The sequence below is a fragment of the Carassius carassius genome, chromosome 39 (genome assembly GCF_963082965.1).
Source record: "Carassius carassius chromosome 39, fCarCar2.1, whole genome shotgun sequence".
Classification (NCBI taxonomy): Eukaryota; Metazoa; Chordata; class Actinopteri; order Cypriniformes; family Cyprinidae; genus Carassius; species Carassius carassius.
The window spans coordinates 5,088,264-5,103,906 of NC_081793.1; the positions used below are offsets into that span (position 1 = coordinate 5,088,264).

Genomic DNA, 15,643 nt, shown 5'->3' on the forward strand with positions numbered 1-15,643 from the left:
AAACGATCCCTGTTCACATGGATTTGTAAAAAAGCTTTATTATGCATTGCCAGGACAGTAGTTGGGGATCTTCACTTTGTAAAGAAACACTATGCGCCAACATACATAACAATGGATTTAACACATAATGCATATGCCTATGATTCCACTGTTTTTTCATAGTTTACACAGAGACAATAATAGTATTGTTTTCAATAACTTGAATTTTGTAGCCTGTTTTTTTGCATGGTCAGGCTTCCAAAATGCATTGTCATGTAAATGAATGACCAAAACGCAACACATTTTCAATTTTTTGTTGAAAACGGTGTTGTGTAAATGGCTCCTCAGTCTTCTCTCCATTAAGAAACATCCATATCAAGTACCTGTATGTGTGTGCAAGCTATTTTGGAATCTGATTAAAAAAGTAGTAAGATTCAAGTGTTTACATAGCTAAAATTTTCATGTTAAACATTATTTATGATTTACACCGCCCCTTCAGTTAGAAATTTTAATTCAGTTAAATCAATCTGATTATAAATGCAAATTTTTTATTGCATGTAAACGTACCTACAGTACTGTTCAGCATTCAACAATCTTGCTCTTGTTTAACTGGAATTTGTCTTATCAAAGTGTTACACAAATGGTGTGGTTGCAAAACAACATTTTAAATATCTTCACATAGTCATCACTGACAGTATCTTGGCTTCAGGGTCAGATGGATCCTTCTAGTAGTATCTCAGCATTGGCTACCCTGATAATGGGGGTCTTTTCTCTAAGTTACCATAAGAAGAGGAAAACTTGCTCTTTGGATTATCAGTTCTGTTTTGGCAATATGTTTGTTTGGAATATCATCTTATTTGCAGTGTTTCAATGGATATGAGAGGTTTGCACTGGGCTGCTTCATTTGTTTGGAAATCTTCAGAAACTTTGGTTCTTCCTTTTTACCATTGTACCTATTAAACTTTGGCACATAACTCAACCTCAACTACTGCTATAGAAAAATTTATTATTTTGCTAAAGAAAATTGAATCTGGAAATGAATGATTAAATCATGTGGCATTTTGAGAAGAGCTGCACTATTGCTTTCCCAAACATTCAGACTTTCAATATTTGAATCTTTCGACTTGGAAAAGTAAGCAACAACCCAGAACAAGCATGCACTGCAAACACAAAGCAGTTTGTGAGAAAATGTAGAAGTCTTGTTTATAGTGGTTTCTCATCTGAAACATTGCTCAAATATTTAATGTAAAAACAAGAGGTTATGACTTATGTGAATTTGCTCTTTTTAATCGATTTTGACAACTAGGGCTGCAACAAACGATTATTTTGATAATTGATTAATCTAATGATTATTACACTGATTAGTCGACTAATCATTGATTATTTAACTGCTTCATCGTTAGACATTTTTTGATTATTCAGCTTTTGCAGTTAACGTTAGTTAAAATATACATATTCTAACAAATAAAGATAATTACTTCCGTCATATTATGTAATTACAATTATACAATAATATATATTTTTTTTATTGTGTTTATTTTGTTATTGAGAGGAAATTGCACAGTATATATTTACATATTTATCCATCCTCAGGTTCGGAACTTCGGATCTGCTCTGTTTGCTCTAAAGTTAAACTGAAGCGCTGTCTTCTTCTCTTGAATTAGATCAGGAGAGCTGAATTCCAGTCTTGCGCTACAGCGCCACACTGGTCAAACCGCATTATTGCAGACACTTACATTAGGTCATATGAGATCAAACGACTACTCAACTACAAAAGTATTTGTTGGCAATTTTTTATTGCCGATGTTGTTGATAATCTCAATTTATCGTTTTATCCCTACTGACTACTTACATTACCATTCAAAAGTTAGTTTGTTGTGCAAGATGTCCTGACACCAGATGTGCTAAATCATGTGACTTATGAAGCACACAAGAACACAAATTTAAAAGCTAATAAATGGAGGAAATTTATAGGATTTGTATTTTGTGGTATCTTTAAAACATGGACGCAAGTATATTATTCATCTGTACTTTAAGCCTCTTGGAAAAAGTGGTGAATATATTTGTAAGGATACTTTCCTCCTCAGACCAATTTTTTATTGTCGACGTTGTTGATAATGTCAACTAATCGTTTCAGCCCTATTGACTACTTACATTACCATTCAAAAGTTAGGCTAAATGCAGCCTTAATGAGGATAAGAGATTTTGGTAACACTTTCTATGAAGCCAAAACATTGCAAAAAAAATTCAATGTTTTATATGGTTACATTTTGATTGATGGTCCCCTTAATCAATCGACTGTAAGCAACTTTCAACTACATGCCAACTAACTCTCATTAGAGTATTAGTATGCTCAAGAATGGTTGAATCTAGTATGGTAGAATAAGATGATTTACTTGCAAAGACACTTATAGTCAGTTTATCTGTTAGCATATACAGTATTTACAGTAGCAGACATAGTAATACTCTAATGACTGCTAGTTGACATGTAGTTGCAGAGTTACTTATCAACAGCTGTCTAAAGGGTACCATCAAAATAATCAAACAAATATTACAATACAAATAGTTCAAAGCAAATGTGTCAAATTACACATTCATCTGATCTTATGGCTGTTTGAGAGAAAAAAAATATATTATTATTATTACTACTTATAAGTGGTCTTTGACCGCTTTAAGTAAAGTAACATCAGAAAAATGGCAAGATATGAGACTTATAATGCATTATTATAACTATGAAAAATATAATCTATTGTAAAAGTGGATGCAATGTGTTCATTGTGTCATAAATCATCATACTCTTAAAAGCTATAACCACAAATAAGTAAATATTATAATATATTAAAACTGTTGTTATGAATATTCATGAGATGATACAACATATTATACGTTTTTTTATAATGCATTATGCATTCATTATAATGCCTTAAGAATACCCTCATAATGTATTATAAATACATTATAAATAAATATTATAAATAAACCAAATTGTTTAATAATAAAGTACAAAGTACCAAAAATACCATATTACATGTATTTTGGACCTGCACGCCATTGTTTTGACATTTACTATGATTTTTTTAAAGTAACAGTATTCTTGGAATTAACTGGTAAACCAAGAAGCAACTGCAGAACCATGGTATTACCATCTGAAACATCACTGTACCATGGTACTACCACAGCACTTAAGGGTACAATTCAACGCTTTCCAAATTATGCACTCCTTTGCGATTGAGCCGACAGCCTTGACTTTGGGTCCACCTCTGAGGCACGTAGAAAGTGATGTGATGGGTGTATGTGATTGTTGAGGAGTAGAAATGTTTATAGTTCAGGGCATTGAATGTGCTAGCCCTAAACTAATCCACTTTATTCAGATATTATTTGACAGAAAATAAGTATGTGAACATATAATTCCACAAGCCCATGACATTATCATGTACTGTATGTGACTTCATAGATTAATCTATTTTTATTGCATCTAGTGTTTGTGTGTGTGTCTGTGTTTATGTGTGTGTGTGTGTGAGTATTAGGGCTGTTCAATTAATTGAAAAAACAATTCGCTTTTGATTCCAACAATTAAGAAAATACAACAATCGAGATAAAACGATTATTGTGCCCCATTCCGATCCCTTTTTAAGCCCTGTGCTTTCGTTCCTCCATAAAAGCCAGATTTCCTGTGCAAATCAGTAAAATCATGTAACGTGGTATTTGTAAAATGGGACGTTCTTGAGACGGAACAGAAGAGAAACACGGACGTACCTAAATGGTCAAATACATGCAAAAAAGTGTTAAAATGCTGCACATGGGGATTATTCATGTATACCTTCATCAGTCATGTAATAAATGAACGTAAAGAATTGAGAATGAAAACACATGTGTAACACTAATTTGGATCCATGCGACTCTTAAAGTGACAGCGGGCTATGTTTTATTTTATGATTGATTATTCATTTCTCTAGGCTATACCACGCCACATGAACCTTTTCATATAAACTGCAATAAATACAAAACAAGAGCCAAACCAAAATGTAAATGAGACATTAATAAAAAATAGTATAGTGAATAATGAAATAATCATACTGCTTGAGACTTGCATAAAAAACATTAAAGCACAGTTTGTTTCATTTGTTTCTTTTTATTCTACTGTATTTGTCGTTTGCTTTTTTTTATTACCGTAATTATTTTCAATAATTTTGAGGACTTTTTGTTTGTTTGATTGAAATTCTTCTGGTCTCTACAATGTAGATGTCATAGCATTCTATTTAAAGGAAATACATAAAGTATTTGATATTTATCACTATCTGTAAATAAATCACTCCTATAATGTTTTGGTCATATGGCCCCCTCATAATCGTGTTAAATAATCGTGATTACAATATTGACCAAAATAATCGTGATTATGATTTTTGCCTTAATCGAGCAGCCCTATCATATATATATATGTGTGTGTGTGTGTGTGTGTGTGTGTGCGCCCACTTTATAAGGTCCACCTGTTCAATTGCTTGGTAACACAAATTCCAAATAAGCCACATGACACATGGCAGCATACAAAATGCATTTAGGCATCTAGATGTGGTGAAGATGACTTGCTGAAGTTCAAACCGAGCATCAGAATGGGGAATAAAGGGGATTTGAGTGACTTGGAATGGTTGTTGGTGCAAGACGGGCTGGTCTGAGTATTTAAAAAACTGCTGATCTACCTGGATTTTCATGCACAACCATCTCTAGGGTTTACAGAGCATGGTTCAAAAAAGAGAAAATATCCAGTGAGCGGCAGTTGTGTGGACGGAAATGCCTTGTTGATGTCAGAGGTCAGAAGAGAATGGGCAGACTGGTTAGAGATGATAGAAAGGCAACAGTAACTCAAATAACCACTCGTTACAACCAAGCTATGCACAATGCCATCTCTGAACTAGGGCTGTCAACGAATATTCTAAATTCGAATATGTATTCGAATAGTTTAAAAAAAACAAATTTCGAAGGTGAAAATTAATATTCAAATAAAAATAAAATGTGGAAAAAAAGGCCCGCGGTAGTAGAGGCGTGGTTGTCCGCTTTGCGAGTGGGCGTGCTAGCGCGCCTGAGGGTTCAGGGACAGGTCACAGCCTCACAGGAGTCGGACTGTCTGGCACAGCGTCACTGCTGAAAGTTGACGCGTCTTCATGGAAGATGCCAGCAAGTGCAGAGCCCAACTCGACCGCAGCAGAGTAAATGAGGTAAAATTGTTGACCCGCGAGATAAAGTTGTATGCAAGCTATTTAAGATACAGTTAGCATACCATTCGAACACTAGCAACATGAGGTCACATCTCAAAAATGTGCACCCAAATGAGCATGGCATAATGTGTGGAACTCCAGCTAAACAGTCACGTCTTGACACTTAACGTTACTTTGCATTGCTCGCTGCAAGCACTTTGTCTGCAACACGACAATAGGCCATAACCGATAAAATAATTTCGTTCATTTGTAAGGACATGAGACCAATCAGTATCGCGGATGGGGCACGCTTCGGGGAGTTCTGTCAAGCAATGGATCCGAGGTTTGATTATTTATCGTTTCATGTCAAGGAAAAGTTCCATGTTTACCACAGCACAGCTCGCTCGGAGCATTCAATGTCAGTTCTATATGCTGTAAAACTTCAATTAATATTAATAATATTTGTTTCAATCACTGAATGAAGCCTGCTATATTTGGGACAACAGTCGCGACCTTAAATTGCTTGCACAAAAATTTGTTTGTTCATTTAAACCATTATGCGCAGAGAACGTGAGGGTGAGAGAGCGTGAGGTCTGCAGTCTTGGCCATTAGTTGATTTCCTTGTTTTTGTGTAGGTAATACGTTGTTATATATGTTTAAACTTAAATAAACTATCCATACAAGTAGTTATGTCTCTTTGTATTATTTTTGCCTGTTATTGACGTAATGCGCGTCATTGACAACATGCGCAACCAGATGTTCGAATAGTTCGAATATTCGTGTATTTTTTAGAGGGAATATTCGAAGGTCAATTTTGAGCAATTTTGACAGCCCTACTCGGAACACACAACACGTCAAACCCTGAAACATATGGGCTACAGCAGCAGAAGACCATATCGGGTGCCGCTCCTGTCAGCTAAGAACAGAAAACGGTGGCTACAGTTTGCACAGGCTCAACAAAATTGGACAATAGAAGACTGGAAAAACGTTGCCTGGTCTGATGAGTCTCGATTTCTGTTGCGACATTCAGATGGCAGGGTCAGAATTTGGTTTAAAGAACAGAAAGCATGGATCCATCCTGCCTTGTCTCAACGGTTCAGGCTGGTGGTGGTGTTGTAATGGTGTGGAGGTAATGGTGTAATGGTGTCTTGGCACACTTTGGGCCCCTTAGTACCAATTGAGAATCGTTTAAACGCCACAGCCTACCTGAGTATTGTTGCTGACCATGTCCATCCCTTTATGACTACAGTGTACCCATCCTCTGATGGCTACTTCCAGCAGGATAATGCACCAATCATCTCAGACTGGTTTCTTGAACATGACAATGAGTTCACTTTACTCAAATGGCCTCCACAGTCACCAGCTCTCAGTCCAGTAGACCAGCTTTGGGATATGGTGGAACCAGAGATTCGCATCATGGATGCACAGCCGACAAATCTGCAGCAACTGCATGATATTATCATGTCAATATGGACCAAAATCAGATTCAACACCTTGTTGAATCTGTGCCACGAAGAATTAAGATAGTTGGTCCAACCTGGTACTGGCAAGGTGTAAAATCATCATACAAGTTCGATGGTCATGTGAAAGGATTTGATAAGTAGATTATTTATTATTAATTGTTGTATTAATTGTATTAATTATTAATTTAAATATTAATTGTACAAGTATTTGTTTAATTCATTAAAACCCTTCATATGCACATAAGTACAAGCCCAACAGGTGTCACAGTGTTTAAATCTCTAAATGATATTTGAAAGCCGTCATGACACGCTGCTAGACATATGACACTGGTTAGGACTTACATTTACAGTACAAACTAAAAACACTGGCACAGGCATACCATAGCAAATTACTGATCACAGTTATTGGCTGTAATTCCACTTTCACTTTTCAGTTATTTGCTAATTTGCAATTGCATACTGTATGTATTGTATTTTGCACATCTGTCCTCTATCTCTCTTTTATTAGTAAATTATGGAGGAAAAACTTCCTAAATGGAAATCTTATTTATAAATCATAGCCATATGTGATGTTTAAAAAAGTAGAACCATTTGAATTCTTTCCATAAAGGAATTTAATTATGATTGAATTGAACAAGTATTAAAAATCAGATATGAAACAGATGAACTTGAACCTGCCAATGTTTTATTACATTGTAGGCAGTTCGGAAATGAAATGAAATGGCGTTAAAAGGTTAATTCTCTATTGCATTCAAAAATAATGTACTAACTAATCTGAACCCAATAAACCTAACCAATAGTGTTAAGAAAAGCAAGTGTGAGATTTAAAATACATTTACTGAAACAACCATGCCATTTTAGCTTGATTCTACAAGTCTTTGAACTATTTTAACGCAAGTGAAATGCTGTAACCGGGTGAGCTACTGAGCAAGTTTACTTCTTCAGAAAATCCACAAATGTAAAGCTGGGTATGTGATACAAACTTCAAAATGTATAGTTTACATATCATGCACTATGGTAAAATCATTTGAGGTTTTCCCAGTGAACCTTTGTTGATTGTCTTTATTCTTTTTACACTATTTTTCACTATAAGCATCATTACTGGAAGCAGCATTTGTGCATTTTATTTGTCTGCCAAAAAATAGATTATTTACAGTTAAATATTTTCATCTGTATGCTAGGCATGTCTCTTGGTGGATGAAAGTGCAAAGTAATTTCAGAGTCTCAACAATTTAATAATGACAGATACTTTGCAGACACATTTACAGGCTCCTAAGAGTCGCTGGAACCCTGAATCATCTGGGATGGGACCAACACCCACAGTTGTGTGCTATTATCTCTCACCTCTATTGGCCAAAGAGCCAGCACAACTAATGCAGTCATCATCGCTTTCGGATGGGCCCTAACTGGAATGCTAGGAACTAGAAATAGCCCTGATACACTGAAAGTGTGTTAAAAGTGGCAATGCAGCGTGCGGTATATTTATATTTGGCTCCTGAGGATGCATTCCATTTCTGCAGAGTCTGAGCTGATGTAGGATTTTCATCTTGGTCTCTGAAATCTCTCTAGGTCTGTTTCACTCATTTGCCATCGTAAAGCTCAGGTTGATACTCCGCAGACCTTGACACAGCATTTTCACAAAAAAGTAACTGTTTTCTATTTTAATTTATTTTACAATGTAATTTATTCCTGATACAAAGCTTAATTTACTTCTTCATTACTCCAGACTACAGAGTCACGTGATCCTTCAAATCACTCTAATATGCTGATTTGCTACTCGAGAAACATTTCTCATAATTATCCATGTTTAAAAAAGTTGTGCTGCTTAATATTTTTGTGGAAACCATGATACTTTTTTTCAGGATTCTTTAATAAACAGCTAGTTTTGTATTATAAATGCCTTTACTGTCACCTTTGATGCATCCTTGCTGAAAAAAGAACTTAATTCCATTGCCAGAATTAAATTACTAATGAAATATAAATTGTGTGGAACATGGATTAATATACCCCAGAATTGTTAATCCTGGGATAAAATGACCCTGGATTAAGAGTTTGTGTAGAAAAGTGTGAGAAGTGATTAGATTTTGGTGATTTTAGTGATTACATTTCCTGGTTTGGCTCTTCCTAAAAAAGCTGCAACGGGGCAGTATCTTTTCAAAAGGTACACCTTTGTACTTTCATTTAATCCTAAAGGGTGCATAAGTACCTTAAAGGTACATATTAGTAGTTTAAAAGTACAAATTCGAACCTAAGTAGTACCTTTTAAAAAGATGCTGCTCAGTGACAGCTTTTGTACCTTTTTTTCTGATAGTGTCGCTATAGCAACAATTATCAGTTTAGCTATGCTTAAATTATTTATTTAAAATGCCCTAAAAATGTGAAAACTCATGTCACACACAAACTTTGAGTGCTTCGCTGCCCCCTCTGTCCGGGCCATACCATCTTTTCACACACAAAGACCCAGCACCTGGCTGACATTTCTGACTCACACTCAGTCCTAGGCCAACTTGGCCAATCCCTCTCAGAGTGCTGTAAATCTCGGACTGCTGTATGTAGAGATTTATAGGAGGACAGGAGAACAGAACTCCCACTGGTCTGCTCTTAAAGGGGGCAGCAGCTGTAAAAACAGTCCGAAACGCTCCGTTCTTCCAGTGCTTATCACCCGGTCCACCGCTCTGTTGCATCACACCAGGCTCTTGTCTCCATGGAGAGCTGCTAGGCTGCTGACGTGCGCAGCCCAGTGTGCTCCTACAGTGGACCGAGGGGGAATTTAAGGTTACTTCCTTTAAATGAACATCTTTGGCTCTTTTGTCAGCAGATTTTGGATTCAATAGAGTCGCCCTCTTGATCCCAAGGAAATAAATTTCTTCCCAGAATGACTTTGTTATAGTGTAAAGAGCAAATGAGACGTTACCATATCTACAGATGTGAGGTAAACTGGAATTGTATGGCTCCAACAGGATTTTACATTCTGATACAAAACGAGTTCTATAAAAAAGTTCCATGAATGTATTCACTAATTTAGAGTTACTGCAATGAACTTTAAATAATACACAGGGAAATTAGTGCTCATGCCTTAGCATTGTTATTTCTCCCACTTACTACAGGTAAATAAAAATTAAGTTTAAGAATATTATGTTTCATTTTTATTTTTGTTAATTATATATTGAACAATACATTTTTCATTGTACTTTAGTTTTAAAATATTAAACTTAGGCATGATTATTTAATTTTGTACAATTTTAATTAAGTAGTTTGTTAATCTCACGAACAATACAATAGATTATTTTGCCTCATTTTTTTTTTATTACAAACATTTTGTATTATTATAATTTGAAATGTATACTTATATTATATAGTAAACCTCTTTCTTTTAATATAATATAATATAATATAATATAATATAATATAATATAATATAATATAATATAATATAATATAATATAATATAATAAAATATAATATACACTGAACAAAATTATAAACACAACACTTTTGTTTTTGCCTCCATTTTTCATGAGCTGAACTCAAAGATCTAAGACTTGTTCTATGTACACAAAAGGCCTATTTCTCTCAAATATTGTTCACAAATCTGTCTAAATCTGTGTTAGTGAGCACTTTTCTTTTGCCGAGATAATCCATCCACCTCACAGGTGTGGCATATCAAGATGCTGATTAGACAGCATGATTATTGCACAGGTGTGCCTTAGGCTGGCCACAATAAAAGGCCACTCTAAAATGTGTAGTTTATTACACAGCACAATGCCACAGATGTCGCAAGTTTTGAGGGAGCGTGCAGTTGACATGCTGACTGCAGGAATGTCCACCAGAGCTGTTGCCCGTGAATTGAATGTTAATCTCTCTACCATAAACCGTCTCCAAAGGTGTTTCAGAGAATTTGCCAGAACATCCAACTGGCCTCACAACCACAGACTACGTGTAAGCACACCAGCCCAGGACCTCCACATCCAGCATCTTAACCTCCAAGATCGTCTGAGACCAGCCACCCAGAGGCTGCTGCAACAATCGGTTTGCATAATCTAAGAATTTCTGCGCAAACTGCCAGAAACCGTCTCAGGGAAGCTCATCTGCATGCTCGTCATCCTTATTGTGTTCTTGACCTGACTGCAGATCGTCATTGTAACTGACTTGAGTGGGCAAATGCTCACATTCAATGGCATCTGGCACTTTGGAGAGGTGTTCTCTTCATAGATGAATCCCGGTTTTCACTGTACAGTGCAGATGGCAGACAGTGTGTATGGTGTCGTGTGGGTGAGCGGTTTGCTGATGTCAGTGTTTTGGATTGAGTGATCCATGGTGGCAGTGGGGTTATGGTATGGGCAGGCATATGTTATGGACAATGAATACAGGTGCATTTTATTAATGACATTTTGAATGCACAGAGATACCGTGAAGCATACTCACTGGACAGGTCACCCATTGAGCATGTTTGGGATGCTCTGGATCGGCGTATACGACAGCATGTTCAAGTTCCTGACAATATCCTTTGGACAGCCATTAAAGAGGAGTGGACCAACATTCCACAGGCCACACTCAACAACCTGATCAACTCTATGCGAAGGAAATGTGTTGCACTGCATGAGGCAAATGGTGGTCACACCAGATATTGACTGGTTTTTCCCGACAAAGGAGAAGTGCTCACTAACACAGATTTAGACAGATTTGTAAACAATATTTGAGAGAAATAGGCCTTTTCTGTACACAGAAAAAAGTCTTAAATCTTTGAGTTCAGCTCATAAAAAATGGGGGCAAAAACAAAAGTGCTGGGTTTATAATTTTGTTCAGTGTAATATAATATTGAAAGGATTTTATAGCTGATACAAAACAAGTTCTTTAAATAGTTGCATAAATGTATTTACTAATTCAGATTTGCAAGAAACTTTAGAAAATAAAATAAATGAAACGACAAAACATCAAGAAGTAAGAGTTCATGCATTAGGACTTTTATTTACTTATTTATTTATTACACCCAAGGTTAATATTGATTTCATTTCATAATACTGCATTTTTACTTTTGTAAATTAAACTACACATACAACAATGTTTTGTGACTTTAAGTGAAAGTGAAAGTCATGACATCTGCCAAGAATGGTAACCCATACTCAGAATTGGTGCTCTTCATTTAATCCATCCAAGTGCACACACACAGCAGTGAGAGGTGAACACACACCCGGAGCAGTGGGCAGCTATAGATCCAGCGCCCGGGGAGCAAGTGGGGGATTAGTGCCTTGTTCAAGGGCACTTCAGCCATGGGTATTGAGGGTGGAAGAGAGCACTGTTCATTCACTCCCCCCCCACCTACAACTCCTGCCAGCACCGAGACTCGAACCTGCAACCTTCTGGTAACTAGTCCAAGTCTCTAACCATTAGGCCACAGCTGCCCCACATTAGTTTTAAAATGTACAATTTTGTTTCATTGTATTGTGTTATTTAATATTGTTTTATTTTGATAATCTCTTCAACAGGACTACTGACTCTTTTGCCTGAAATAAGTTATCATTTATTAAGTATAAGTTATAATCGGAAATATGCTTTATAAGAATAATACAATATAGTATACTATATATATAATCAAGTTTACAAAGATTTTCTTGATGCTTTTATTTGTAAGATGCAAAACACTGCAGGAACCCAAATTATTCTATCCTTTAAAAAATATGACTTATTCCCTAAGTCCCTTAGGTATTTCCCACCTATATAAAAACTGACGCAGTCACCTATGTGTGCTTGAGCTCTTAATGGTGCAGTGAGTACACAGCAGTGTTCTGCTACTTAAGACATTCACAGCTCACGTGTATGTTCTCCGTGACTTTATAGGAACACAACAGCAATAAACATCAAGAGTCACTTGGGAGGCCTCGTTGATGTTTGGAGGGCCACAGGAAAGCCTGAGCCTCTCCATTAAGGTCTCAATATTATCATCAAGCCTTCTTTGGTTGCAGCCCTCACACGAGGAGATGTTATCATGTCTCCATTGCTGCCGCTACATCTGTCTGCTCATTATAGCACAGCAATCCAAAGTATGTAGTAGAAAAACAGAGCAGCTTCATGCTTTTTCTCCACGCAAAAAGGCCTGTGTGACCTAAGAGTCATTTTAAAAATTACTGTCATTTGAAATGGAATTAATTGCTTCCATAATACATTTCTTTCTTTCATGTGAACAGGGATGAATTCAGAGTGCCTGAGTGTATTTTGTTTTTGTTAGCTCACGAACATCTGTTCAGTCACACACAGCAGTAGAGGCCCATAGATTTCTCACTGTTTGTTGTGCAAGATGTCCTGACACCAGATGTGCTAAATCATGTGACTTATGAAGCACAAAAGAACACAAATTTAAAAGCTAATGAATGGAAGAAATTTATAGGACGTGTATTTTGTGGAATCTTAAAAACATGAATGCAAATATATTATTCATCTGTACTTTAAGCCTCTTGGAAAAAGTGGTGAATATATTGGTAAGGATACTTTCCTCCTTAGACTGCCTTAAAGTTTAAAGCAACAGAGTAAGTCTTGAGGCTGCCACCTAGTGGTTAAGCAATCCTAAAAATGTAGTGTAAATGCAGTGGTTATACAGTACATAAAATATACCCACACCTGTAACTACACAACATTTGAATTAATATGGCCATCAATTGCTCAGCCATAAATAATAAAAATATGCTGTTGTGCCTTACATCATTTAACAAGTTAACTACACAGAATAACTACACTATTTTTTTTTTTTTTTAATTATTCAGTTTTGTGATATAGGCCTATTTGGAACATTGACTCCAATATGTCAACAAAATGAAATGACTGTTTTACTACTGTCACATGGTTTTCATGCAGTATATATCATCATACGCCCCAGCTCTAAAGTGAGAGTGACCAATGTATATTTCTCAAACAAACATGTTTCTTTGGATGTAGATGCATTTTCCCTGGACATTTTTTTAATACTAACTGCTATTGCTGTCTTTTACTGCAGCTGTTTTCACTCACAGTGGCAGCACTGCAACAGTTTGCAGGTCTCTCAGCACATGACACAACCCACTGTGGGCATTTCCAAGCTGTCCATATAACACTGCAGCCCCTAAAACAGCATGCTCCATTTAGCTCACGCTACTCTCTGAAAAGACATTTCCCTCTTAAACTCAACTTCCCTACTAATCCAAATGTTAGAAAATATAAAAACAAATCAATGGATCCTAAACCGAATCACCAAATGTCAAGCTTTCTATAGCCAGTGACAGTCCAGCAAATTCTTTCCACATGATTCTGCATGATGAATCATAACTGTAATGAACTGATTTGGTTTATTTAGCTTGTTGGTTGTTTGATTTCTCCACTTTTTCACATTCCCCCGCTGTGTTTGAAATGACTGATTTAGACTCTCAGAGGAATGTGTTTCAACAGATGTGTTTCTCACCACAGTCAGCGCAGTGTAGCGCTTATCAAAGCCAGCTGTGGATGGAGGTGTGTGTCAGCAAAGCATCCTTAGATGAAGCTATATTTAAACACTAGTCAAAAGGTGTGAGCAAACCATGTGAAAGAACATCCCTGATGGGTTTTTCTAGTTGGCTCCTGCTAATTGTTACTATATCTGTACATCATTATTGTATTTCATTGATAGCCATTCAAAAGAAAAAAGAAAAAAAAAGTTTGCATAATACTGCATAAATTCCATTGGGGTGAATGAGAAATCTAACAAATAGCTGTTTTCATATATTATGGACTGATTACAGGTGTTGTAGTATAGTGTGTAAAGCTCTGGGCTAGAACTGCAATCCATTTGGATGCTGGAATTCCACCTATAGGATGGTTTAAATGAGAGTGACCAGACATCTCCATTTTTCTGGTATATATATATATATATATATATATATATTAGGGCTTGCATAGACTAGTCGAGTAGTCGAGTGATCGACTACTTCAACCACTAGTCGGCGCTGTCGGAAACAATCGACTACTCGAGCATGCATTATCCATAATGCGTACAAAGAGTTTGCAAGTACAACGTGAATTTTAGGATTACAATATTATGTATATATAGCTGTTACTTTCTATATCCTTGTCTATTTTGTATGGAAGCACATGGGTAGCGATATTCAATTTGTAATGTAATATGCAAAATGACAATGCAATATGTAAAATGGCAATGCATTTCTGTATTTACATTTACATTTTCCAATACCATTTGTGCAATGTTTGGTGCAAAATGAAAATGAAAATGAATTACAGAAATGATTAGATATGTATAACATGTTCAAGCAAAAACTAGAAATAATTTGCAGGTCTCAGCAGCACGAATTATGTGCCCAGCTACATCTGATTCAAATATTATGCTAATTAACAGTGAGCGGTGCTTGACATGGCGGGAGGGGGTGGACACGTGATCGGCTCGGAATGCATTTTCAATGTGCACATTGAATTTTGCTACATTCATTGCGGGACACTGAATGAAAATGAAATCGTAAGTGTCTTGACTGTGAGTGTTAATGCATTTAAGAAAAATAGCATTTAAAAGATAATTTTGCCACAGTTTTTGCTTGAACATGTTATACATATCTAATAATTTCTGTAATACATTTTCATTTTAATTTTGCAACTTATAAAGCGTTAAAATTAATTTTTCTTTTTACATATTAAAACTGGTGTATGAAATGGCAAATGAAAATTATGTAATTTCATTTTCATTTTCATTTTGCACCAAACGTTGCACAAATGTATTGGAAAATGAAAATGTAAATACAGAAATGCATTGTCATTTTACATATTGCATTGTCATTTTGCATATTACATTGCAAATTGAATATCGCTACCCATGTGCTTCCATAATTTTGTATGTAAAATTAGAATATGTAAATAGGGGTGTGCCTGAAGCCGAATACCTTATTCGGAATGGCTCGGATAATGACTTCAAAAATGAATAACAGACAAGGAATAATTCTGCCTGAATACTCGGCTGAAGCTGGCACAGTCCGGAGTTTGCTAGATAACAGGTGAGCC

General features: G+C 36.0%; 1 protein-coding gene across 1 annotated transcript in view; it reads left to right on the forward strand.

Moving 5' to 3' along the window:
• Window positions 1-15,643, forward strand: part of LOC132121263 (protein bicaudal C homolog 1-like) — a 97,717-nt gene that overhangs the window by 33,446 nt on the left and 48,628 nt on the right. The gene's annotated exons all lie outside the window — the stretch shown is intronic.